Source organism: Sardina pilchardus, chromosome 13 (assembly GCF_963854185.1).
Source record: "Sardina pilchardus chromosome 13, fSarPil1.1, whole genome shotgun sequence".
NCBI lineage: Eukaryota > Metazoa > Chordata > Actinopteri > Clupeiformes > Clupeidae > Sardina > Sardina pilchardus.
Window position 1 is genome coordinate 16,249,220 of NC_085006.1, and position 25,318 is coordinate 16,274,537.

The following is a 25,318-nucleotide window of genomic DNA, read 5'->3' on the forward strand; positions in this document are numbered from 1 at the left end:
CACATACTCTTATCTCCTCTCACCTTCTCTCTCTCTCTCTCTCTCTCTCTCTCTCTCCCTCTCTCTCTGTCTCTCTCTTCAGCCTCTTCTCTTCTCTCACCTTCTCTTGCTCTTTCTCTCTTTCAGTCTTGCAGTTCTGATTAGCTCTGTAGCATCAAAATGTCAAAGCACTGAGCGTACATTGCGACAACAGAAACAAAAACACAAATCACAAATAGGCACATAATGTAGAAACACTACACAATTCCTTGTCCCCCCCCCCCTCTCTCTCTCTCTCTCTCTCTCTCTCTCTCTCTCTCTCTCTCTAGCCTTCTTTATTTGTTTTCCTTTCTGTCTTCTGTACCTGTCTGTATTTCTCTCTTGTCTTGTACAGCTATCCCCAGTACAGCCTGAGATCGGTGTGCAGAACGGAGCAAGAGAGATCTCGCCAGCCATCCACACTAATCCGATCAGCGCTGCTGGCTGCCTGCTAACCTCAGTCTTTGGGGTCAGAGAGGAGAGGAAGGCAGAGAGATTGAGGTGGCCTGGCAGGTTAGCAAGGAGACGTGAAAATCCCATAGATTGGGGACACGGCGAACAAATTGAGGGGAAACCAAAGAAGCCACAAGGAGAGACACATTTACAAATCCATGTCCTTGTCTCTGTATAGGCAGATCTCAAGCTGATGCCGTTGCAGTTTTGTTGATGTCAAGGATCATTCAGCATGGAGATTTGTTTTGTGTGTTTTTTCATTAGTAACAGATACGTAATTGAACCATGGTTGAAGCTATGGAAATCAATGAGCCCCGTCAGTTTCAGGACCAAGGACAGCACTTGTAGTTACAGTACTTCGGCAAGCATGTGTAATTACATTAAATGCTATGTAAGGGCTTTTATTGCTATCGGACTCTGTTGCCAAGAGCTAGTCCAGCACTCACTCTACATCTCAAATGAAAGACCTCAGGAGAACTTGTGCAATCAAATCACACATGATGCACAGTTTCTACACAGCGTCTGATTGCGAACGGGAGACAGGCACTGAAACGCAGGAATCCAGATACCTGTGACCGCTGCCTGACGCTAGCACATCCCTCTGAGTGGACAGGCATGAGGATAAGCATCTAGCGTCTCTCTGACGAGCCCGTCCCCGATAGCCGTCTCTGGATCCCGGCCAGATCGGCGGCAGATCTGCCGCGCACGACACAACAACAGCGGCTATCTGGTATGTCACACGGGTAATCAGTCAGGTCCTAATAGGCAGCGGTACACATGGCAGCAGATTTGATAACAGGCAGGTAATGCGATTGGGCCCGAGGAGGAGAGGCGAGAGGAAGTGGGAGAGACGAGGGGGGGGGGGGGGTGCAGGGATAGCCCTCCTGATGTCATTACACAAGCTGATTAGGACCCCCATGACAATAGGAACACAGGACGCACGTGCTGTTTGCATTGGCTCTCTTATTATGAAACTGTTCTTTTGCCAGATCTCTCTCTCTCTCTCTAGCACTCTCTCTCTCTTTCTCTCTCTCTCTAGCACTATCTCTCTCTCTCTCTAGTGCTGTCTCTCTTTCTTTCTTTCTCTCTCTCTCTCTAGCACTGCCTCTCTCTCTCTCTAGCACTGTGTCTCTCTCTCGCCCTCTCTCTGTCTCTCTCTCTAGCACTGTCTCTCTCTCTCTCTTTCTCTCTCACTCTAGCGCGTTTGCTCTCTCTCACGCACCCTCTCTTTCTCCCTCCCTGTAGCGTTCACTCTCTCTCTCTTTCTCTCTCTCTCTCCATCTGCACAGGTGGATGGGTTGAGAGGATGGCATGATGGTGAGGGGAGAGGAGGGGAGGTTTAGTGTGCGGCATGAAGTGCAAGCTATGATCACCCGTGAGCCCAGCTGATGGAGCTTTCAGTGTCTGAGAGAGGTTAAACTGTTTCAGCAAAGGGCACTGACCACAGTCAGAGCATTCAGGTGTACAGCATGTGTGTGTGTGTGTGTGTGTGTGTGTGTGTGTGTGTGTGTGTGTGTGTGTGTGTGTGTGTGTGTGTGTGTGTGTGTGTGTGTGTGTGTGTGTGTGTGAGTGTGTGTGTGTGTGTGTGTGTGTGTGTGTGTGTGTGTGTGTGTGTGTGTGTGTATGTCTGTGTGTGTGTACACGTATGTGTGTACTGTATATATGTGTGTGTATTTCCAAAAGTGTTCAATGGCCACAGTGGCAATTTCAATGTATTCTGATTTTGAAAAAGATTGCAGAGGACAGATACTCACCCTAGAGACAGACAGATCTCATATCTTTTAAATGGACATGTTCTTTCAGCGTTCCTTCTGGACCAAGGGGCCAGCTTTTAGCACAAACAGGACCTTGAAAGGTGAAACGCAAAACTTCATCAAGCGTGACAAAACCTGACTAGACATCAGAGGAAATCAATGCAACCTTGGGCACTGTAACCATGGTGACGTCAGGAGGCCACGGCATCGTCAAAGCTGCCACAAGCGACGAGATGTTACCCATTCCACCACTCAGCCATTTTCTCTCTGGAGTCAACACAGCGCCGAAAGAAATGTGAACCTGTAGGCCACACACACACACACACATATACAAACACACACACACAAACACACACACCACACATGCATGCACGCATGCACACACACACACACACACACACACACACACACACACACACACACACACACACACACACACACACACGCACGCATGCTCACACACACACTGCAGACAGCATCAAGACAAACATATTCAACATCAAAGATAGGCACATTTATATGTGCTGTCATGAATTCACACTTACAGCTCACCCCAGACACATAATACATGATCGTGCTCATAGCACATGCAATTATTCATACCCATCCATTGTACTCAAACTGCACCAGTAAAGAAATGTCACATAATCTCATTTAACAATCTGAACAACACACAGATGCACCTACCGTACAAACAAACCAGATGCAGTGGCACAGATGCACCTACAAACAAGCGAGAGTCCCATTCCTTGTCACAAGGTATAATTTAATATGTGAACAGGTGCCCCATTCGTTTTGATGATCGGCATTGCAAATTCATGGCGGAGCGGAGCTGGCCTGGGCTGGGCTGGGCTGGGAGGAGATTGATGGCACCTGTCTGTCTCCTCCTCGCCACTCTTTCATTTTGGTGTGCTCCCCCGAGAGAGCTTTCTGGCCTGCGACAGGAGCCAGGTGATGGGTGAGACAGCCCCTCCTCAGCCCTGTCCCCCCACCCCCACCCCAGGGGTTTTATTTTGGGAGGTGACGTGCGTGGCACACTATATAGCCCTGGAGGGGGCCAGGTGTCTTGCAGCATGGCTGGATTATAAACAGCGCTTGGATGGATGGATGGATGGCTAGGCAGAGGAGATTTTGTTTTACCACTGGACTTGGTTATGTTAAGTTTTTCGGGCAAGTATACAAGGCTAATAAGATAGGCTAACCATAATGTAGCCGTTTAATACATTAGCTGATTTGACATTTGTGTGTTATTACATTTAGCTTACAACATTTTAATGCAACACCTTTTTTTTACTTGAGTGACATTATGAGTGAGACAGAAAGAGAGAGAAAGACTTTGACCGTATTCATGACTGCAGCTGAGCAGCTTCGTTTTCAACCTTCCCTTCCCTCTGGCCTTTACTGTAGCTCTCGTCCTTTGATTCCACCGCGCGTGCATATGGCGGCCGCGACACTGGCTGTTGCGAGACTCGCGCTATAACTTATTAATGTTCTGAGTGCGGCGCTCTGGTCGCGCGGCGTAGTGTGCTAGCGCACGGCGGCAGATGAGACGAGGAAACACAATGTTTATCGCTCCAAATTAAAAAGCTGCACGTTGGCGAGAGAAATCTAATATCATCCAGGACGAGGGTCACAAACACCGTGTTCCCACGCAAGAGCTATACACTCAGACAGTGTTGACAGAGAGGGGAAGAGGGAGCGGTTTATGAAAAGGGAAGGAGAGAGAGGGGGAGGGCGGGAGACTAGGCCGCGAGTGAATTTCTGCGTTCTCAAAAACGGATTGTTCTCCATGACTTATCAGTGCAGATTATCTCTTGTTGTTGTGCAAGCTTTTCATCCACCGTGAGCCACCAGGGACTAAGGTTTTTACAGAATACACAAACGCTACGTGGTCTTTCATTAAACGCATACTTAATGTTGGAATGACAGTAGTAATGATGTCCTCTCAGACGTTTATTTTTAGTTAATTAGTTGAATCAGTGCCTCCTTTGTGCTTCTGGGAATTTAGAGGGCACCCAAGAGATACAGTTAAAAGCTTTTTGTCTTAAAGGCTTGAGTCCTCTTTGTGTGTGTGTGTGTGTGTGTGTGTGTGTGAGTGTGTGTGTGTGTGTGTGTGTGTGTGTGTCTGTCTGTCTGTCTGTCTGTCTGTCTGTCTGTCTGTCTGTCTGTCTGTCTGTGTGTATGTATGCAAGTAATGTAAGTGTGTGTGTGTGTGTGTGTGTGTGTGTGTGTGTTCATAATTCTGTATTTCTGATTCATTTCAACATTTCAATTGTCTTTGGTGAAGGGCCACTGTGCTTTTGTCGGGTAGCTAGGCGTGAGTGCCTGGATCAATGGAGACTGTCCCTTCAGGTTGATTTCACAGCATCGATTCCTGTGTTACAAATGACCTGAATTCTTTATTTGCTGCTGCCCTGAGCTGTAAACAATTCCACCAACCATATTTTTTTTCTTCAGATTTTTAATAGAGCAATATTTGATGTCTGGTTCAGTTCACAGTGTGTTGTAGGTGAATGAATGCGCACACTAATGCTCAAATGTGAACAATTACTTGAAAGCTCCTTTTGAAAGTCCTTCAGTGTAGGGGCTACTGTCAGTGTGACCTCATTCTGTCACTGTGCCAAACACACACACACACACACACACACACACACACACACACACACACACACACACACACACACACACACAAAACACATAGTCACAGAGATCAAAGGCTTAGCTCTTACCAATTTAATGCTGTCCTTAAGGGGAAGTTGGTAGGCTATTCATCTCTCTCTGCGTCTGTTCAAGTTCTCGTTGTTTTACTTAATTTATTATAGCCTGAAGTAGCCATACTTAATTCTGTTCAGAATTTGAGTCTGATACTCCACCATTCATTGGGACGTGATTATGGGACATAATCCGCACATGCAATTGGATAGACCTACCCAATCAGAGCAACAAAATAGCCTATCGTGAATCATTTAAGGGGAATAAACATCCTTCTTCTGACTGATGCCTTAATCGCTGTTTTTGCTCATTTTTGTGAAGGAGAACAGAGCATGATATAAGGGAGATCCAGGGTTTGGATTGCGCAACCGCTAATACTGAAGACAGAATTGCAAATCTGATTGGCGCTACTCCATGCCATTACACACATGCACACTCACACGCACATCTGTGATTTTTTGTTTGACCTCCATCTCCTTTACACCTGAATAAATCTAAATAGCCTGCTGTGTGTCTCATACAGTATGACAAGAGAAGCGCATACGTGCGTGTGTGTGTGTGTGTGTGTGTGTGTGTGTGTGTGCACGCGTGCATGTGTGTGTGTTTGGTAGTACTACAGAGTGACACTAATGCACTTAAGCATGATGTTGATTGTGTTAGCGGTAAGCCTAAGCAGGCTCCTGCCAGTGAGGGAAGCACTGAGGTGTTCTGCTTCCTCGTGGACCACATGCTCTTTTGACCTCCAATTAATCTCATGTGCATCCCCATTAACACTTCCTCACACAGGTAACAACTAATTGTAGCAAAATACCTGTCTTGGAGTCATAGCTAGGTTCATGGCAGGGCAACCCAAGGTTAAATTAGTCTTTGACACACTAATATGTGTCAGTATCCCTGCATCTTCATGGACACCTGCTGGACATTTTGTGTTTGTGCCCATGTGCTTCTGTTTGTTTTGGGGTGGTGACTCCGCCCCCAACTGTCGGCCATTTTGTAATCACCTGCGCATTGTTTGCTTATCATTAAGCCTGTCTGTTTTGTGTTAAGTCCTAATGATTAGGCCTACTTATTCTGTGCTCTGTCAACCCCAGTTTGTCAGATTGTTCTTTCAAGTTCGTGTGTGACTCTGCCTGTCTGGATATACTGACTCTGCCTGTCTGGATTTACTCTGACTCTGCCTGTCTGGATTTACTCTGACTCGGCCTGTTTGGATTTACTCTGCCTTTTGGATTTTTCCTTGGACTGCGCTCTGGTTTGTCATCTTTTCCTTGCTCCGTTTTTGTGGCCCAGGGCCTGCAATTTTGTTCAGTTTTTCGCCGTTTGACGGGACGCTCTCTGTTGGACTACTTTGTGATTTTCTCTGAATTAAAAACCCTTGAACTTATTTCTGCCTCTGGGTCCAAACTTCTTACAATACCTGACATTACAATCTGACCAGACAATGGACCCAGCGGAAATAAATAAGATTCTTGAACGGCATGGAGCAACACTGGGGAAACACCAGGCACAACTTGAGTTTGTTTCCCGGACATTGGAGGCAGCTACAGCAAGTGTGACCGACCTTGCCGCTAAGGTGCAACAGCTCCAGATAGCCTCCTCAGTACCACCTCCTCCAGCTGCTCCAGCCCGAGAACCTCGCCTGCCTCCGCCTGAGACCTACTCAGGAGATCCAGGGTCCTGTCAGTCATTCCTAGCTCAGTGTGAGCTGATTTTTGGATTACAGCCATTGACTTTTCCCTCCGATCGTTCTAAGGTTGCCTACGTCATCACCCAGTTGTCTGGAAGAGCTCGTGAGTGGGGAACATCCATCTGGAGCAACCAGGTGGCGATCCAGGATGACTTCACGCAATTCACTGGTGAGATGAAGAAGGTTTTCGATCGCTCTAAACAGGGAAGGGAGGCTGCTCGTGAGGTCCTTAACCTCCGTCAAGGGCGCAGGTCAGTGTCTGACTTTGCAATTGAATTCCGGACTCTGGCGTCCTCTACTGGTTGGAACCTTGAAGCCCTGTACGACACATTCTTCAATGGTCTTTCTGAAGGGATTAATAATGAGCTCATTTCCCGCGATTTACCCTCTACTTTTGATGGCTTGGTGGATGTGGCTATCCGTGTGGACACTCGGCTAGATCAGCTTCACCGGCTAAAGACAACCAGTAGTTCTCCGCTTCGTCGAGGGTCCAGTTTTCCTCTTCAGGCCCTCGAGGTGGGATCAAGGGCATCCACTCCGGCTCCGCCTGAGCCAATGCAGTTAGACCGGACTAGTCTTTCACCAGCTGAGAGACAGCGACGGTTGGAATCTCGTGCCTGTCTGTACTGTGGTCAGCGTGGCCATTTTGTTTCAACCTGTCCTCTAAAAGACAACGCTCACCAGTGAAGCGGGGAGTACTGGTGAGCGCAATTCCCTCGAAGATCTCCCCATCCCTTCGCACTGTTCTGCAAGCTACTGTGATGTGGAGGAGCCAGCGTCACACCACCTCGGTCCTCATTGATTCTGGGGCTGAGGAGAGCTTCATTGATGTATCACTGGCCACCAGATGGGGAGTTCCGGTAACCACCCTGCAAGTTCCATTGACTGCCTCCGCACTAAACGGGACCTGTTTCGCCGAGGTAACCCACATCTCTTCCCCGGTGAGTTTGATGCTCTCTGGTAACCACACTGAGGAGATCTCACTTTATGTTATTGATTCACCACTGATTCCCATCATCCTTGGTCACCCTTGGTTAGTCAAACACAACCCGCACATTAATTGGGAGAATAATTCTATTTTGGGCTGGAGCCCATTCTGTCATTCCCAGTGTCTGAGGTCTGCCCTTAACCGCTTTCCTGTTTTTTCTGAGCTACCTGAGGAGTTTCCAGATCTGTCAAGAGTTCCGGAGGAATACCAAGACCTGAGACACGTTTTCAGCAAGTCCAGAGCAACTTCTCTACCACCACATCGACCGTATGACTGTTCTATTGAGCTGCTGCCTGGAGCTTCTCCGCCTCGAGGTCGTCTGTACTCTCTGGCGCCCCCTGAGAATATGGCCATGAATAAGTATATTGAGGACTCTTTGGCAGCAGGTATTATTCGTCCCTCGTCCTCTCCAGCAGGGGCAGGGTTTTTCTTTGTGGGCAAAAAGGATGGTTCATTACGACCTTGTATTGATTACCGGGGCCTCAATGATATCACGGTTAAGAACAGATATCCTCTTCCCTTGATGTCTTCTGCCTTTGAACTGTTACAGGGTGCCACAGTGTTTTCTAAATTGGATCTTCGCAATGCCTATCATTTAGTGCGAATCAGGGAGGGAGATGAGTGGAAGACGGCATTTAACACACCCACAGGGCACTACGAGTACCTCGTAATGCCTTTTGGATTAACCAACGCCCCAGCTGTTTTCCAGACACTAGTCAATGATGTACTGCGGGATATGGTAAACAAATTTGTCTTTGTTTATTTGGACGATATTTTAATTTTCTCTAGGTCTCTTCGTGACCATGTCCATCATGTCCGGTTGGTTCTTCAGCGGTTGCTAGAGAACCAACTTTATGTAAAGGCAGAGAAATGTGAGTTCCATCAACACTCCACGTCCTTTCTGGGCTTTGTCGTTTCTGAAGGTGGTGTTGAGATGGACTCCTCTAAGGTTAAGGCAGTCGTTGATTGGCCTACCCCTCAGTCCCGCAAGGATCTGCAGAAGTTTCTGGGTTTTGCTAATTTTTATCGGAAATTCATTCGTAACTATAGTTCTCTTGCCTCCCCTCTAACCGCTCTGACATCCTCCTCTGTCAGGTTTTCCTGGTCTGAAGTGGCGGAGAAGGCATTCCAACAACTGAAAAGGCGTTTCACCTCTTCTCCCATTCTGGTCATGCCAGATCCTTCGTGTCAGTTTGTTGTGGAAGTGGATGCCTCTGAGGTAGGGGCTGGAGCTGTCCTGTCCCAGAGATCCAAGGAGGACAATAAGTTGCACCCATGCGCCTTTTTCTCCCACAAATTAACGCCTGCTGAGAGGAACTACGATGTGGGGGACCGGGAACTTCTGGCCGTAAAGCTTGCTCTGGAGGAGTGGCGTCATTGGCTAGAGGGCTCTGAGGTTCCTTTTCTTGTGTGGACTGACCATAGGAACCTGGAGTATTTGAAGTCTGCCAAACGACTCAATGCCCGCCAGGCCAGGTGGTCTCTTTTTTTTAGTCGGTTCAATTTTACTCTGTCTTTCCGTCCTGGTTCCAAGAATGTTAAACCTGACTCTCTTTCTCGACAGTTTAGTGCTCCTGATGCCGCTCCTGCTCCTAACACCATTCTGCCTCCTCACTGTTTAGTGGGTGCAGTTTCTTGGAATATTGTTTCTGTGGTTCGCAATGCCCAGCAACAGGAGGCTTGCCCGGCTACTTGCCCCCCTAACCGCCTGTTTGTCCCCAGTTCTGTCCGTCCTCAGGTTTTGGAGTGGGGTCACTGCTCCCGACTGACTTGCCATGCCGGAGTTAGGAGGACTATGGCGTTTCTCCGTCAGCAATTTTGGTGGCCCCGAATGGTTGCAGATGTCCAGGCTTTCATCGCTGCCTGTCAGATTTGCGCCCAAAACAAGAGCTCGAACCATCCACCTTTCGGACTCCTCCAGCCGCTCCCAGTGCCCAGCCGACCATGGTCCCATATAGCCTTGGATTTTGTGACTGGCCTCCCGCCTTCTGATGGTAACTCTGTTGTCCTGACTGTTGTTGATCGGTTCTCCAAGTGTGTGCATTTTGTTCCTCTGACTAAACTCCCTTCTGCCAAGGAGACGGCTTCTCTCATGGTTAACCATGTCTTTAGGATCCATGGAATGCCTTTTGACATGGTGTCTGACCGGGGTCCTCAATTTGTATCCTCATTTTGGAAGGAGTTCTGTAGGCTTATTGGAGCCACCGCCAGCCTCTCGTCTGGATTCCATCCTCAGACCAACGGCCAGACAGAGCGGGCCAACCAGGACCTTGAAAGGGTTCTTAGATGCCTGGCGTCCCAGGATCCCACATCCTGGAGTCGGCATTTGGCATGGGCTGAGTATGCCCACAATTCCCTCCCTGTTGCATCTACGGGTCTCTCCCCTTTTCAATGTTGCCTTGGTTACCAACCACCTCTCTTTTCTTCCCAGGAACTTGAGGCCTCGGTTCCATCTGTCCAAGCATTTGTCCGGCGGTGCAAGGCGACGTGGAAACGTGCTCGAGCCTCTCTGTTGCGTTCGGGTGCCCTGGTCAAGCGGTTGGCAGACCGCCGACGGGTCGAGGCCCCCCACTACAGGACGGGTCAGAGGGTTTGGCTCTCTACCAGGGACCTGCCTCTCCGAGTGGACTCGCGCAAGCTGGCTCCCCGCTTCATTGGTCCCTATGTCATCGAACGGGTCTTTGGCCGATCTGCAGTCAGGTTGCGCCTGCCCCTCTCACTTCGCCGGGTCCACCCCACCTTCCATGTGTCCCGGGTCAAACCTGTCCGTCACTGCCCTCTGTCTCCCCCGGCTGTGCCCCGCCCTCCCCCCCAGCTCGTTGATGGGGGTCCGGTCTACACTGTCGAGAAGCTGATGGATGTTCGTCGACGTGGGCGTGGTCTCCAGTTTTTGGTTGACTGGAGGGGGTACGGGCCGGAGGAGCGGATGTGGGTTCCCACCCGCCACATTGTGGATAAGACGCTCATTAGGGATTTTCGCCAACAACACCCTCGCCATCCAGCTTTGACGCCGAGAGGCGTTCGTTGAGGGGGGGGTAGTGTCAGTATCCCTGCATCTTCATGGACACCTGCTGGACATTTTGTGTTTGTGCCCATGTGCTTCTGTTTGTTTTGGGGTGGTGACTCCGCCCCCAACTGTCGGCCATTTTGTAATCACCTGCGCATTGTTTGCTTATCATTAAGCCTGTCTGTTTTGTGTTAAGTCCTAATGATTAGGCCTACTTATTCTGTGCTCTGTCAACCCCAGTTTGTCAGATTGTTCTTTCAAGTTCGTGTGTGACTCTGCCTGTCTGGATATACTGACTCTGCCTGTCTGGATTTACTCTGACTCTGCCTGTCTGGATTTACTCTGACTCGGCCTGTTTGGATTTACTCTGCCTTTTGGATTTTTCCTTGGACTGCGCTCTGGTTTGTCATCTTTTCCTTGCTCCGTTTTTGTGGCCCAGGGCCTGCAATTTTGTTCAGTTTTTCGCCGTTTGACGGGACGCTCTCTGTTGGACTACTTTGTGATTTTCTCTGAATTAAAAACCCTTGAACTTATTTCTGCCTCTGGGTCCAAACTTCTTACAATACCTGACAAATATGTCTCTTGTCACTTCAATTGTTTTGATCTCACCAGTGCTACACAGTTTGTTTTATTTCCTAAAAGTTTTGTGGGAAAAGTAATACTCTTAAATTGATGTTGGGAATATTTGCATGCCTATACACAACAGGAGATTTCAGATATAGAAAAGGGTTTTATCTCTCTCTTACACACACACACAAGCACACTCTCTCTGTTTCTATTTCTCTCTCTCTCTCTCTCTCTGGGAATTGGGTCACAATTCAATTTCTCCTCTTTGGGATTAAATTTGTGTTCATTCGACGTGGATCATTTGCCATTGGAGGGGGTGGAGAACCGAGAGAGCAATTATGAAAGCACAGATTTAATATCAGTTAGGGGTATTTGTATGTTCTTTTCCATGAACCGTCTGCTCTCATATGTGAGTGCCTCGTGATCCCGTCTATTTCAGCTGCCTGTAAGAGCATAGTGTTTTATCTCAGATCATGTGTTGTGTAGCGGGGTTCATGTGAAGCTGTCATGTGACAGACATAAAAAGCCTAATGGTTGTTAAGCGTTCATAAGTATATGGATTCTGACCTCTCGACGAACTCTCTGGTCGTGTCAGACCTGTAAAACTTTGTGTTTTATATGTTACAGTAAGTGCATTCCCATAACCATTTGTCCAGTTAGACACTGTTGGACGGTTTCCTGGAATCCCATCCTCGGACTAAATCTAGTATTAGAATTAATGAGAACCTCCGGGAAGGTCTCCACTGAAAACGAGCCTTTAGTCTTGGACTCTAGGCTTAATCCGGGGGAAACTGGCCCTACAGTACTGTATGTCATGTATGTCTCCGTTTTAAGTATGTGTACATGCAATCCAGCATTAGTCAACATCCGCCATTGTGCGTATGTGTTGACGCATGGTGAGAAGGCTAAGTCTGCAACTGTTTTAATCCATAGAATAGAACTAGAGAGCACAGTGCAGACAGAGGAGGAGGAGGGCAGAAGACAGAAAGGGAAAAAGGAGAGAAAGAGAGAGGGACACAGAGAGAGAGAGAGAGATGATTAGAATGGTAGAGCTTTAATGGAGTTTTTTTTACCCCCCCCCCCCCCTTCCTCCCGACTGCCGGTGTGAGTCACCATCCTCCTCCTCCTCTCTCTCTCTCTTTCTCTCTTCCTGTGGCCAGACTCAGGGGCCCTCACGTAGCCGCTCACAAAGTCAGAGTGGGTCCATCTGACAGGCGGCCCCGGGCCCCCCCTCTGTGAGCACGACACGACACACACCGGCTCCTGTGGGGCCCCCCGTCGCCTCCCCAGGCTTTTAACGCCATTTTGTTTCCTCTTCATCTCACAGATAAGGTGCATATGGGTGACGTAATGGCCAACGGGGTAGCCGAAGGGTGTTCTGCACGTGTGAAGGGTGTTTTGTGTGCATATGTGTGTGTCTGTCTGTGTGTGTGTGAGTGTGTGTGTGTGTGTGTGTGTGTGTGTGTCTGTGTGTGTCTGTGTGTGTGTGTGTGTGTGTGTGTGTGTGTGTGAGCGACAGAGAGTGTGTTTGTGTATGTGTTTTGCAAGTGTCAGAGTGGAGTGTCCATCTGAGTGTAAAGGGCATTCTGAATATGTGTGTGTGTCTGTGTGTGTCTGTGTGTGTGTGTCTGTGCGTGTGCCGGCATGTCTAGGAGTGTTTCTATTTGTGTTTCTGTATCCGTGTGCATGCGCGTCCTACAGTGGGTACGGGTTGAGAATGCACCTTCTCCCGCGGGACTCCCGAAGAGATCCCGCAGGCCGTCAAGCCGATTTTTTGGCAATGTAGGCAATGTACCCAAACAACCACCAGGTGGCAGAAAGTTTCATCCCGCATTTCAAAATGATGAAGACCGCATATCCGTCAATAGTCGACTCCTTAATCTCATTTAATCATTACAATGAAGGTGATGGCTGGCGAAATTATTCAAACGACGTTTCAATGAACCATTGTTGAAATGAATGAAAGTGGTTATAGAAAATCGCCTACAGCCTAACGCCGACACAGCTGATTCTTTGATTGATTCTAAGCTGTTTTGATGTAGGGGATGGGTAAACTGGCGCGCTACAAACATGTTACCAATCAAATGTAATATTAGTAGGACTAACCTACTTAGACACTTTAGTCATAGGCAATGTTGCCATGTTAATTTGGGCTAGAAGTGCTTGGTTGTGGTGGCGCTCCTGTCCGCTGCTTCTCCCGAATTGTGTGGCAAATTTGTCAGCAATCAGCTTAAATGTCAAATCATATTTATTTCTCTTTGTCGCCATGGTATTGGGGGAAACGCGGAGAAACGAGACGGTCAGTCCTCGTATTTTTTCTTCGCGTTTCGTTATAAGAAATATATAGCCTAGGTAGCCTAATAGTTAGTCTTCTTCCGTATTGAACAGACGCCCTTTGTTCCGTATTTTAAGGAACTACTCAATGCACACACAATACAATGAACAACACACAAAGAAATCGCTAAACATATAGCCTACAACCAAATGACACTTTAATGCAGCGTTTCTCAAACTATGGGCCGCGAAACGTGGAGACTGCTGCTGGTCCGCGAGACATGGAGTGAAATTAGGTCCGGTGATCTGATAATTTGCTGTGCAATTGACCAAGCAACCGCGGACCGACAGAAAAAGAAAGCAAACGTTGCTGCTCTCGGGAGGAAATGCTTGCTAATTTCATGTGTTTAAACATAGAGCCATACAATTAGGTGTGTCTGTTATTATGATAATTTTCGAGCATAACTGCTTGTCCATAGCTCAGTGACAGGTGTTAATAGCCTTGCCATAAGCACTGCTGTGGAATGCAGGTGCTTCTTTTATTATGCGGTTAGAGCATAAGCGCTTACTCATATAGACCACTGCCACACAACGTGAAGGCCTTTGTGTTGTCAACACTTAACAGAAAGTTTCCTTCGATGGGGAGAAGTGGCCGCAAGGACTGCATCGATAAGATCAACGAATACAGTAATGTTTTACAACCCAGCTGGTATCCGCTGTTCATTCCGACATATCCCCACTCGGCGGTAGGCCTAGGCCTATTTAACTTTTTTTTTTTCAAACAACGTGCCATTGCGACATGAGGTCATTAATAGGCTATTAATGTCATAACTATTAGGCTATCATTAGGCTTACTATGCATGGCTGTAAGCAGTTATGAGGCCACTGAGATCTGGACCTCATCGGTTTTGTGAAAGCCGATTGGAAATACATAAGTTTAGAGCGAACGTTTCAACTATGTTTGCCATGGTAGACAAAAACACTCAAATAAAACAATAGCCTAAAAAATAACTGCATGCGTAATGGACACGGCTCTATATCCTAAATAATTTTCGAGGTTCGCCATTTGGTAATATGACCTATCCTTACTGACAATAATTTAGATTGAGCACAACTAAAGTTGCACGAAGGCAAAATACAGTCCTAAAAACCTATTCTATATAGCCTGGCCAATATTGTAGATGTGCAAAAGCAGCATTTGCGTGCGTGCTTGCCGGTGAGGTGTAGCCTACAAAAATGAGCATAACATCTGATTATTAAAGTATGGCTATAGGATATAGGCTAGAGAAGAGTTGGTTTAAAATTCAAGTGTAGTAAAAAAGTTTGTGCACATCCCCGGTCAAGGTGCAGAACAAGAGTAGGCTAAATCATACAAAAATGGAAAAAGGTTCGCACACTTGAAATCCTTCTTTTTTGATTTGATTTTATTTTCGTGTGGTCTTCTTCAGATTAAAATTCAAGTACGTGCGCTATTTAACCCCTCGAGACCGACTGCAGTCTGCTGACACAGCCAGACGACTCTCCCAACCCATTCATTCGTTTTGGCCGATATAACCCATTCATTCGTTTTGTGCGTATATAGATTCCTGCATGCTGCATTACCGTGACCCTTAGCCTACCTTGTGGATGATTTTTTCTCATTGGAATACAGCAGGGCAGAATGCCTTTTATCTAACAAACGCAAAAGATGAGATTGTTGGAAGGACTAGGCTACTCAACAAACTTGTTTTTCGTTTCTGGGAGATCTCGTTATCGTTTTGGATTGTCGGATTTTTATACTTATTGTTTGGACTTATGGACAATGAACTTTGAGGGGTGGTTGTTAGTGCTTTACAAAGCTTTGTGTTAATAAGTGTCGGTCCTCCTATCCTTCAGCTCACTGCGCGATGCAGTTGCGCATAGTGGCCACGAAGTCATTAACTGTTTACGACACAATACATGATATTTGTGTTTTTCGTTTCTTAGATTTAATGCATGTTTCACATGTAAACAGGCCTTCAGTCCGTTAACTTAAGGCCTTCTTTTGCATGGGGTTGCTCGCATCCGCCCGTAACCTAGACTATTATGTGCGTGGCTGCATAGCCTACTCTTGATTATAATAAGAGGCAAATTGTTACAGGACAACTTAAACTGACTTCCCCAATGCTTCCCCGCAGCACATTACATTTTAATATAGGCTAATATAGGATGAACAAAGTCTATGCTATATTAAATCCAGTAGCCTAATAATTCTATGTGCCACGTCCGATTTCGCAAGTGATGTAGTAGGCTACGTTTAAACATCGACAAACGTCTGTGAGACTACCCATTTCATGAAGAGCAATTGTCTTGTGCGATCATTCCCCCTCCCCCACACTTGTCTAACCAGTTCACTAGACATTTTAGCCTAGGCATTGAGGACGATTGCCTCCCTCCCCCCTCTCTCTCGACAGACACCCGACAGGGCTCGGGATCATGACATCAAAACTTCGCGGGCACAGCCACATTGGCAGCTTCACTCCTTAGTTTACTATGGATTACTATGGATTTACTCCCGCCTTTTAGTGTGTTCCTGTTACTTAGTTTTTGCCTTCTTGGTAGTATGTTGCTGTGTAGTGGGGTGTAACAGTGCAACCCACGATCGCAAGAGGAAAAGAATAAATCGCTACTATATTTCTGCTTCTTGTCTTGTGCATCTGAATGAATGGATATTACGTTCAGTGCGCTACCAAATGGCGGCGACATTCCTAGAATGCAAGGCGTGTGCCCGAGCCCTATTATGTAAATGTAAAAATGTGTGTGTGTGTGTGTGTGTGTGTGTGTGTGTGTGTGTGTGTGTGTGTGTGTGTGTGTGTGTGTGTGTGCGTGCGCTGAACCACGAATTCACATATTAACTTTTCTTTTCAGCAGACATCGCAATCATAAAAAAATCGCAAAACTTTTTAATAAAATAATGCCCCTTGTCTTAATGGGTTCCGGAGGTGCGTAGAGTAAGTTTTGAACCCCGGTCGCTGACGTATGATTAAGATGCTTCAACCAGTTACGCCACAGTTCAAGTGTCAATCTCTTCGCACTTAGCCAAGAAATATAAAGGATTCAGTCAGTCATGTTCATTTACTCGCGGCATGCACTTGAAACGCCGATCAAAAGTTCTGACATGTTAAACTGACGTTAGTCATTAGGCTAATTCACCACATGATAAAATGCTGTTATATTGACGCACAGTAGCCCACGGTAGTCTATGTCTATCTCTGAATCAACATGAACATGCATAACGAGATCCATACATTCTAAGTTGCTAGAAACTTCTTTTGCGGAGCTAGGCCTACTAGTCGATGGTTACAATGAATCACCCTCACTGCCCTATCGCATATCTGACCATCGTTACAATGTTACAAAATGCGTGATCTTCTCCATGCATGTAGCCTACGGTTATAAGTAAAGTGACATGATAGGCATGTAAAGATAGGCCTATGTCTGTAAAATACATTTTATTTTCAGTTGTCAAAAGTGGTGGGGACAAAATCTGTGATAAAGTGCTGGGTAAGCTACCCAGCGTCGCCGGTTAAAATGAACATGCCTCCGTTTTAAAATAACCTATAGGCCTACACATTTCTAAGTATTCCTAGCATAAATGTAGTCTAAATGTCCATCTTGTCCATCTCTTTCGTCTTCGCCTTGACAATAATAGCCTATTCACGGAAATGCGGTCTTGTAACCGTAATGAATTAATGAATTAATCTAAGGTTGCCTATATCGAGTCTTTCAGGTTGAATTGAAGGCTTCTAAAACCATTTTCATTAATTTCAACAATGGTTTATTGAAACGTCGTTTGATTATAATTTCGCCAGTCATCACCTTCATTTTAATGATTAAATGAGACGGATTAAATGAGACGGATATGCGGAGCATTTCTCTCCCTCTCCATTGACCAAAACGTTGCTCTGGCATCTCTGCTGGACTGACTGAGTTATAGGCTACGTCGAGTGAGAGAGCCAGCTGTGAGGTACGCTGTAAAACATTCGAAAACTCTGAAACTGCAATCTGACATGCCGAGCGTGATGTCTCTTTTCTCCGCTTGTCACCAGCGCGGTGTCTTCGGGTTTTTCCGTGTTTTCCGGTATGAGCCGAACCTTCATTTTAATAAGGCGGTCTTATGTTGCCCCCTTGCGGTTGCAGTTTTAATTAAAGTCCCGATGCTTCGGGAGTCCCGATGTGCGGGAAAGAAAGGAGCATTCTCAACCCGTACCATCTGTACACGTAAGAGGTGTGATGTGTCATGAGCCCCGTGTCTCTAAGTGCAGCCGCCACGAGCGCCCAGAGGATGGCCATTTTGGCTCTGACAGGAAGCCACTAATCCAATAACGCTGTTGTGCTTTTTTCACCCACAATCCCCCTGTGGGGAGCGCAAGCGAGGCCTGTGATGCTCGGGCTGCCAGTCGCAGCGCAGCAGGAGAGGAGCTAGCTGCTGGTCCTCCATGGCTATTTTCAGTGGCTGAACCGGCTGGTAGGTCACAGCATAGACGTTGCTGCTGCTACTGCTGGATCGTGGGGCCAATGGGAGTTGGGGTTTTTTTGCGATGGGAGTGTTGTTGCGATGGGAGTGTTGTTCCAGCTGTATTTTCAAAAGCTCCTCTTTAGTCATCCTATACAGCAGGGGTCGGCAATAGGCGGCCCGCGGGCCAGATGCGGCCCGCAAGCAAAAACATCTGGCCCGTGAGATCTTTTGAACCAGAGAATGAAAAAAAAAAAGAACACTTTTTAAAAATCGGACTGCCAGTCTCAAACATGCTCTTTATTTTGAAATGTACTTTCCAGAACAGAAGAATTTCAATCAATCTAAATGCAGCTATTTGTTTAATCTGAATACGAGTGAAGAAGCACGCAGCGAGGTGCAGGGTGAACGCACAACATGCGAAAACAAAATTTCATTTAATGAAGTCAGTGGACAGCGCTGGTTCGCAAATTCCAAGCTAGTCCCTAAAACGCATGTTGTCATTCAAACAACGGACATAGGCTTATGGTAATAATTAAAACACGACTTCTTTTAAACAGGCCTGACATCAAACAGGCAAGTTACGCACATAACTGTGAAAAGTAAAACACGAGTTTCAAACATAGCGTGCATGTTATTTAGGAACGCAATCTTTATATTAGCATGATTAGTTTCGTGGTGCCGTCTTGGCTACTCTTTGCATGCAGAGACACCCTCGTTAGTTGTTACAGATCAGGCATGTGGATTTGCATTAATAAAATTAGGGAGGATGAAGGCATAGTTCTCTGTCCATTCATCATTTAAGATCCTGTTTTCGCTGTTAACTTTTCTCTTCAGATTTTTTGATAGTGCCATCTTTTGACAGCTAACAGCAACGCGTGGAAATGTTTTTCTGGTGTTTTTTTTTTTTTTTTTTTTTTTAAACACACAATTTAACCTACATCAGCCTGCTTGAATGTCTCTGCTCTGACATTTCAAGAGCGCCTATCATTTTTACCTCCTCCGATATTAATTAATTAAATTAGCCATTGTTTTGGTTGTGAACTTGTGGCCCGCTATGTAATGGCTTGGAAAATATCTGGCCCGAGGCCAAACTTAATTGCCGACCCCTGCTATACAGTCTAAGGTTAGTTGTTGGGTTTTGTGGTTCGTTAGATATGAATGAAGCCCCTGGAGGATCGGCTGAGGTTCCAGAACTCCATGAGAACTGCAATAATGAAGAGGAAATAGCTGCCCTTATTTAAACATTTTTTTTTATATATGATTTATTTGTGGAAATTTCAATGCAAGACAAAAGTACAATAGTCCTCACAGATAGGAAGTAAGACGTTTACATAGCAGACAGCTAAAACTGCTGAGGATACACAATACAGTCCCACCCCCCCACCCCCCCACCCCCCTCCCCTTCCCAAATCAAACAGACAACTTAAGTAATGTGAAACACAGACAAAACTAAACAAACAACAACATCAACAACAACAAAAAACAGACACACCAAAACATGACACAACTGTCTGTTAAGTGCTTGCAGTGGCAGATAATATTGTAGATCTATATGCTTATGCTCATTCACACTATTCACAAAGACATAGACAGATATCCACTGGCATTGAGCAAATTGAGCAAAGTAATGACCATAAGTAAGAAAACAAAAAACCTAAACATAATCATAATCATGAATCACAATAATGAATCATAAAATTAAACAAAAATAGTAAAATAAATAATAATAATAATAATAAAGAATGAGTGGTGCTGCATGCTGCTAATATGTGCTATCAACAAGGCTAGTTGATACAGGGAGTTGATGGGCTGTTGGGGTTAATCAGTCAGTGATGGTGGTATCTAATTGGATAGAACTGATGTGATCTAAGAGAGGTTCCCAGACCCTACAGAACTTAGAAGAGGTGCCACGCAGAGAGTATTTAATTTTTTCCAATGTCATAAAATGAAGGGCATCCCTAATCCATTGAGAGTGGGTGGGGGGGTGGGAGTTCTTCCAGTGTAACAATATGACACGCCTCGCTAAGAGTGAGAGAAAGGCCACAAGTTCGCAAAAGTAGGAAGGCAGTGAATGGCCAATAGGTAGGACCCCAAACAAGGCAACTAATGGTGAGGGACAGAGGTTGGTAGAAGTGATGGCTGACAGAGTGTCAAAAACACCTTTCCAGAACGGCGCAAGAGCAGGACAAGCCCAGAACATGTGGCCAAGACTGGCCGGTCCTGAATGACACCGGTCACAGCTTGAATCTACCCCTGGAAATATACGTGCCAATCTACTCTTGGACCAATGGACCCTGTGCACTACTTTGCATTGTAAGAGTCCATGCCAGGCACAGACAGAGGATGAGTGAACCCATTTCAAAGCATGATCCCATACTGCAGGGTCTATTTCTATGTTAAGATCATCCGACCATGCAGTGCGTAGGTTGTCAGAGGTTGAAGATTGATGCGCAAGAAGAGTGTAGTAAATCCTTGATATGGTACCTTTCCGGTATGGGTTAATTTGGAGGATGGTATCTACGAGCGTGGGAGACGGTATGGTGGGAAAACTGGGAAAACGGTTACGTACAAAATCTCTTATCTGCAGGTATCTGAAAAAGTGGGTTGAAGGCAAGTTATAAGCCTGTGCTAACTGACCAAAAGAAGCAAATTTACCATCAATGTAAAGATGATTAAATGATATAATTCCCTTGTCTCTCCAGATTAAAAAAGCATTATCCATAATGGATGGAGTGAACAGAGGGTTAGAGCAAACAGGAGCCAGACCAGATATGGATTGCAGAGCAAAATGTTGTTTAAATTGAGTCCAGATTTTAAGACAATTTTTCACTACAATATTATCTGAGTGCACAGACGGTGATATAGTCGTGGGGAAGCACAGGAGGGACATCAGGGACGATGAACCACAAGAGGCCTCCTCAACCTGTAACCAGGGTGGGGGTTGGTCACTAGTGCAACAACAGTGTAACATGGCTCTAATGTTCGCTGCCCAGTAGTAGAGTAAGAAGCTGGGGAGGGCTAGGCCACCCAGCTCCTTAGGTTTTTGAAGAGTGTCTTTTTTAATTCTAGGGGCCTTCTTGTTCCATAAAAATTGGGAAATTGTGTGGTCTAATGAGTGAAAAAAACGTTTAGTAAGGAAAATGGGTATACATTGGAAGAGATATAAAAATTTTGGGAGCACATTCATTTTTACACAATTTATCCGCCCTGCAAGAGAGAGGGGCAAAAGAGACCATCGCTGAAGATCCTGAGTCAAGCCTGCCAGGAGAGGGGAGAAATTACGTTTATATAAGTCTGAATAGTTTTTGGTTATACAGACACCCAGGTATTTAAAATGCTCAGAAGATGTTTTGAAAGGAAGATCAGATAATGGATATGCCATGGCTGCCGCATTTATGGGCATTAATTCACTTTTTTGGAAATTTAGTTTGTAGCCTGAAATTTGACCAAACTCCTTCAATAAGTTTAAGACAAGAGGGAAAGCTCTGTCTAAGTCAGAAACAAAAAGTAAGAGGTCATCAGCATACAGGGACACTTTATGCTCAAAACCACCCCTTGAAATACCTGGTATTTGACTGGACCTTAGAGCCAATGCCAACGGTTCAATGGCTATGGCGAACAAGAGTGGAGAGAGTGGACACCCCTGACGGGTCCCACGCTTGAGGGGGAAGTAGTCAGAATAATCATTGTTTGTGCGAACACAAGCTTGGGGGGACGTATATAAAAGTCTAATCCATGAAATGAAGGTATTACCAAAGCCAAAACGTTTTAAGACAGAAAACAGATATGGCCATTCTACACGGTCAAATGCCTTCTCTGCATCCATGGAAATAACCACCTCAGGGGTGTCAGAGGGTGTTGGTGCATAAACAATATCAAATAGACGTCGAACATTATGAAAAGAATGTCTGTCTTTAACAAACCCAGTTTGGTCAGTACCTACAATAGTTGGCAACACAGTTTCCAGGCGCCTAGCCAACATTTTGGCTAAGAGCTTGACGTCTACACATAGCAGAGAGATGGGGCGGTAGTTACCACAAGAAAGTGGGTCTTTGTCCTTTTTTAAAAGGAGAGAAATAGTGGCCTGTCTTAATGTGGGGGGAAGGTTGCCATTTTGCATAGATTCATTAAACATGTTAAGTAAAATTGGGGCTAATTGATCTGAGAATGTCTTATAAAATTCAGCCGGGAGTCCATCAGGGCCTGGGCATTTACCACTCTGCATCAGCATCAAAGCACTACGGAGTTCACCAATTGAAAAGGGTTCATCCAATCTAGATGATGTCGCACTGTCAATGGAGGGAATCTCCAAAGAGTTAAAAAAATTGTCATACTGATTCTCATCAGCTACACATTCAGAGGTGTACAATTTGGCATAGAAGTCTTTGAATTGATTGTTAATTACCTTTGGGTCAATAGTTGTCCCATCAGAAGTACTGATCTGAGTTATGTGTTGTGATGAAGATGCTTGACGGATCTGGTGTGCAAGCAGTTTGCTAGGTTTATCTCCAAATTCATAAAATTTATGACGAGATTTTGACAGTGACTCTGCTGCTTCATTGGAAGCCAGGAGATCAAATTCTGCCTTTTTCGTGAGTAATTCTTTGGACAGATCTGCACTGGGTGAATCCACACATCTAGACTGAAGCTCTGATATATCCCTAGCAAGGCTGGCACTTATCTCTGAGGTGATCCTTTTCTGATGAGCTGAATAAGATATTATCTCTCCTCTCAGGTAGGCTTTGCACGCCTCCCAAATGGCTGCTGCTGATGTGTCTGGGTTTACATTGGTAGAAATATAGACATCAATGCGGTTCTTAATTGTCAAAACAAAGTTTGGGTCAGAAAGCAATAAAGAATTAAAGCGCCAGGGCGAGCGTGTCAAAGATCTACCAGGAAAAGAGATGTCAACAACCATTGTTGCATGGTCAGATATCACAATGGGAGTATAGGAACATGAACTGACAGATGGTAGGAGTTTGCTATCAATGAGAAAGTAATCAATGCGAGAGAATGTGCCATGGACAGGAGAAAAGAAAGAAAACTGTTTAGTACTAGGGTTGAGGAAGCGCCAGGCATCCGTGACCGCATATTGCTCCATAAACATCTGAATTACTTTTGATGATTTAGATAAACTAGAGGGCTTATTGGATGATCGATCAAGCAAAGGGTCAAGACAACAATTGAAATCACCAGCAAGAATGAGTTGGTGAGAAATCAAATCAGAGAGAGAGAAAAAAACGTTTTTGAAAAAAATATCGTTGTCCCAGTTTGGGCCATACACATTTGCCAAAATCAGACTATTACCTCCCATTTTGCCTGTGATGATGACATAGCGACCATTTGTGTCAGACACCACGTTGGTCACAGAGAATGGCACAGATTTGTGAATAAGAATGGCAACTCCCCGGGCCTTACTTGAAAAAGAAGAGTGAAAGATTTGGCCCACCCAGCCCCTCTGGAGTTTAAGGTGATCTGAAGGCAGAAGATGAGTCTCTTGAAGAAAGGCTATTTTAGTGTTTAAATGTGTAAGATGATTAAACACTTTATTTCGTTTAACAGGGGAGTTCATACCCTTAACATTCCAACTAACAAATCTTAAAGCGCCACCCGGTGTACGCAGGGTATTTGTGTGTGCCATCATGTGATTGGGTAATTTTGAGGGTGTGTTGCAATAACAATCACTGGTTCGTCTGTCAAAGACAACGCCACCTGCTCCCAACCCAACGCCAGAGATGAGAGGTAGAGCACTTGCTTAAGTTGAATACATAAAGTCATAAGAGCAGCATGCACGCAGGAGAAAAGAAAATACACATAAAACACATAACAACTAACTGAAATTACATTAACCCTAGACCCAATCCCATGCCCCCTCCCCATAATTCCAGCTACTGCATCAATACGCAGCAACATGGAGCACTCTGATTCTCTGATCAGCGTATTTCCCACACTTCCTAACGTTAACGCGCTGCTCCCACATATAGTCGAAAAACTCACGTAACCAATTATGCTAATGTAATAACAACACAAAAACAGTTGCAATTGGCAAACAGGCTCACATTTAGGAATTGCGTACCATCCAGCACTAACATTGTCAGAAATAAAACCAACACCTCGCATACAACCGGAGGCGAACAGTACAATGTGCTGTATAATGGGCGCATACGCAGAGCAAAACTTGTAAAGAGCCCCATGGTCAACGGAGCACTAGCTACCGTCAAGCTAGTGCTAACGTTAAGCTAACGATACAGATAGAAATGCTTTGAGTTCGTTAGCACCACCAACCACACACACTAAAGGGCACTTACGTTCAGGCCATTGAATAAAGTTCAGTCGCTTGCATGCTTCTCCGCCTGCAAACCTTGAACAAACTTGGTGGCTTCTGCCACAGATGAGAGCCAAGCCCGCTCTCCAGTAGGCAAGGTGATGCGAAGTTTAGCAGGATAAAGAAGCGCCGGCTTGTATCCACGCCGATAGAGCTCAGCCATGCAGGGTTTGAACTCGCCGCGCTGCTTCAACAGGTCTGGGCTGTAGTCATCGTAAATGCGAATCTTGTTGCCATTGTAGAGCAGGTCGCCTCCTTTGCGTGCCTCACGGATAACCAGGTCCTTCATTTGGAAACGATGGAACCGAATGATGACAGGTCGTGGCCGCTGGCCTGGAGCAGGTTTTGGAGCCAGGCTCCTATGCGCTCGGTCCAGCTCAGGGGGAGAGCCAAGCACAGTCTCGCCAAAGACATCCAAAAGCATCTGAGAGAAGAATGTGGACGGACGAGTGCCTTCTATGTTCTCAGGTAGGCCGATTATCCTTATATTTTGTCGTCTGCTGCGACCCTCAAGGTCAGCCACCTTGGCCCTAAGAGACTCGTTGTCACGCAGCATGGCAGAGCATGTAGTCTCTAGTTGTTGGATGCGGTAATCAGAGTCGGTGGCATTGACTTCCAACGAGGAAATCCGTTGCCCATGGTCAGTGACCTTTGTGAGCAGGGTGTCCAAGGTGTTGGTCAGCGAATCAAAGGAGGACTTGAAGTCAGCAGCAAGCGCACTCCTGTGTTCCCCCAGAAGCGAGCTAATATCCGCCATGCTAACTCCAGCGCTAGCAACCAACATTGCAGCATTTGCAGGATGGCTTTTATCTACTTTGCCCTTAGGTTTCGACATTTAAAAACTGTCTGTATGCAACGCACTAGTATAAAACTTCAAATGGCATGCACTAGTATAAGAATATACTGAAAAAGGGTAGCATAAAAGGTAAATATAAAAGCTTGGTCGTGGGAGCGAGCCGCGCACACGTCTACTCCGCACACTGCATTCCGGAAGTCGGCCTTATTTAAACATTTTAAACACAAACAACACAGTGGGATCTGAAATTGATTCAAAAA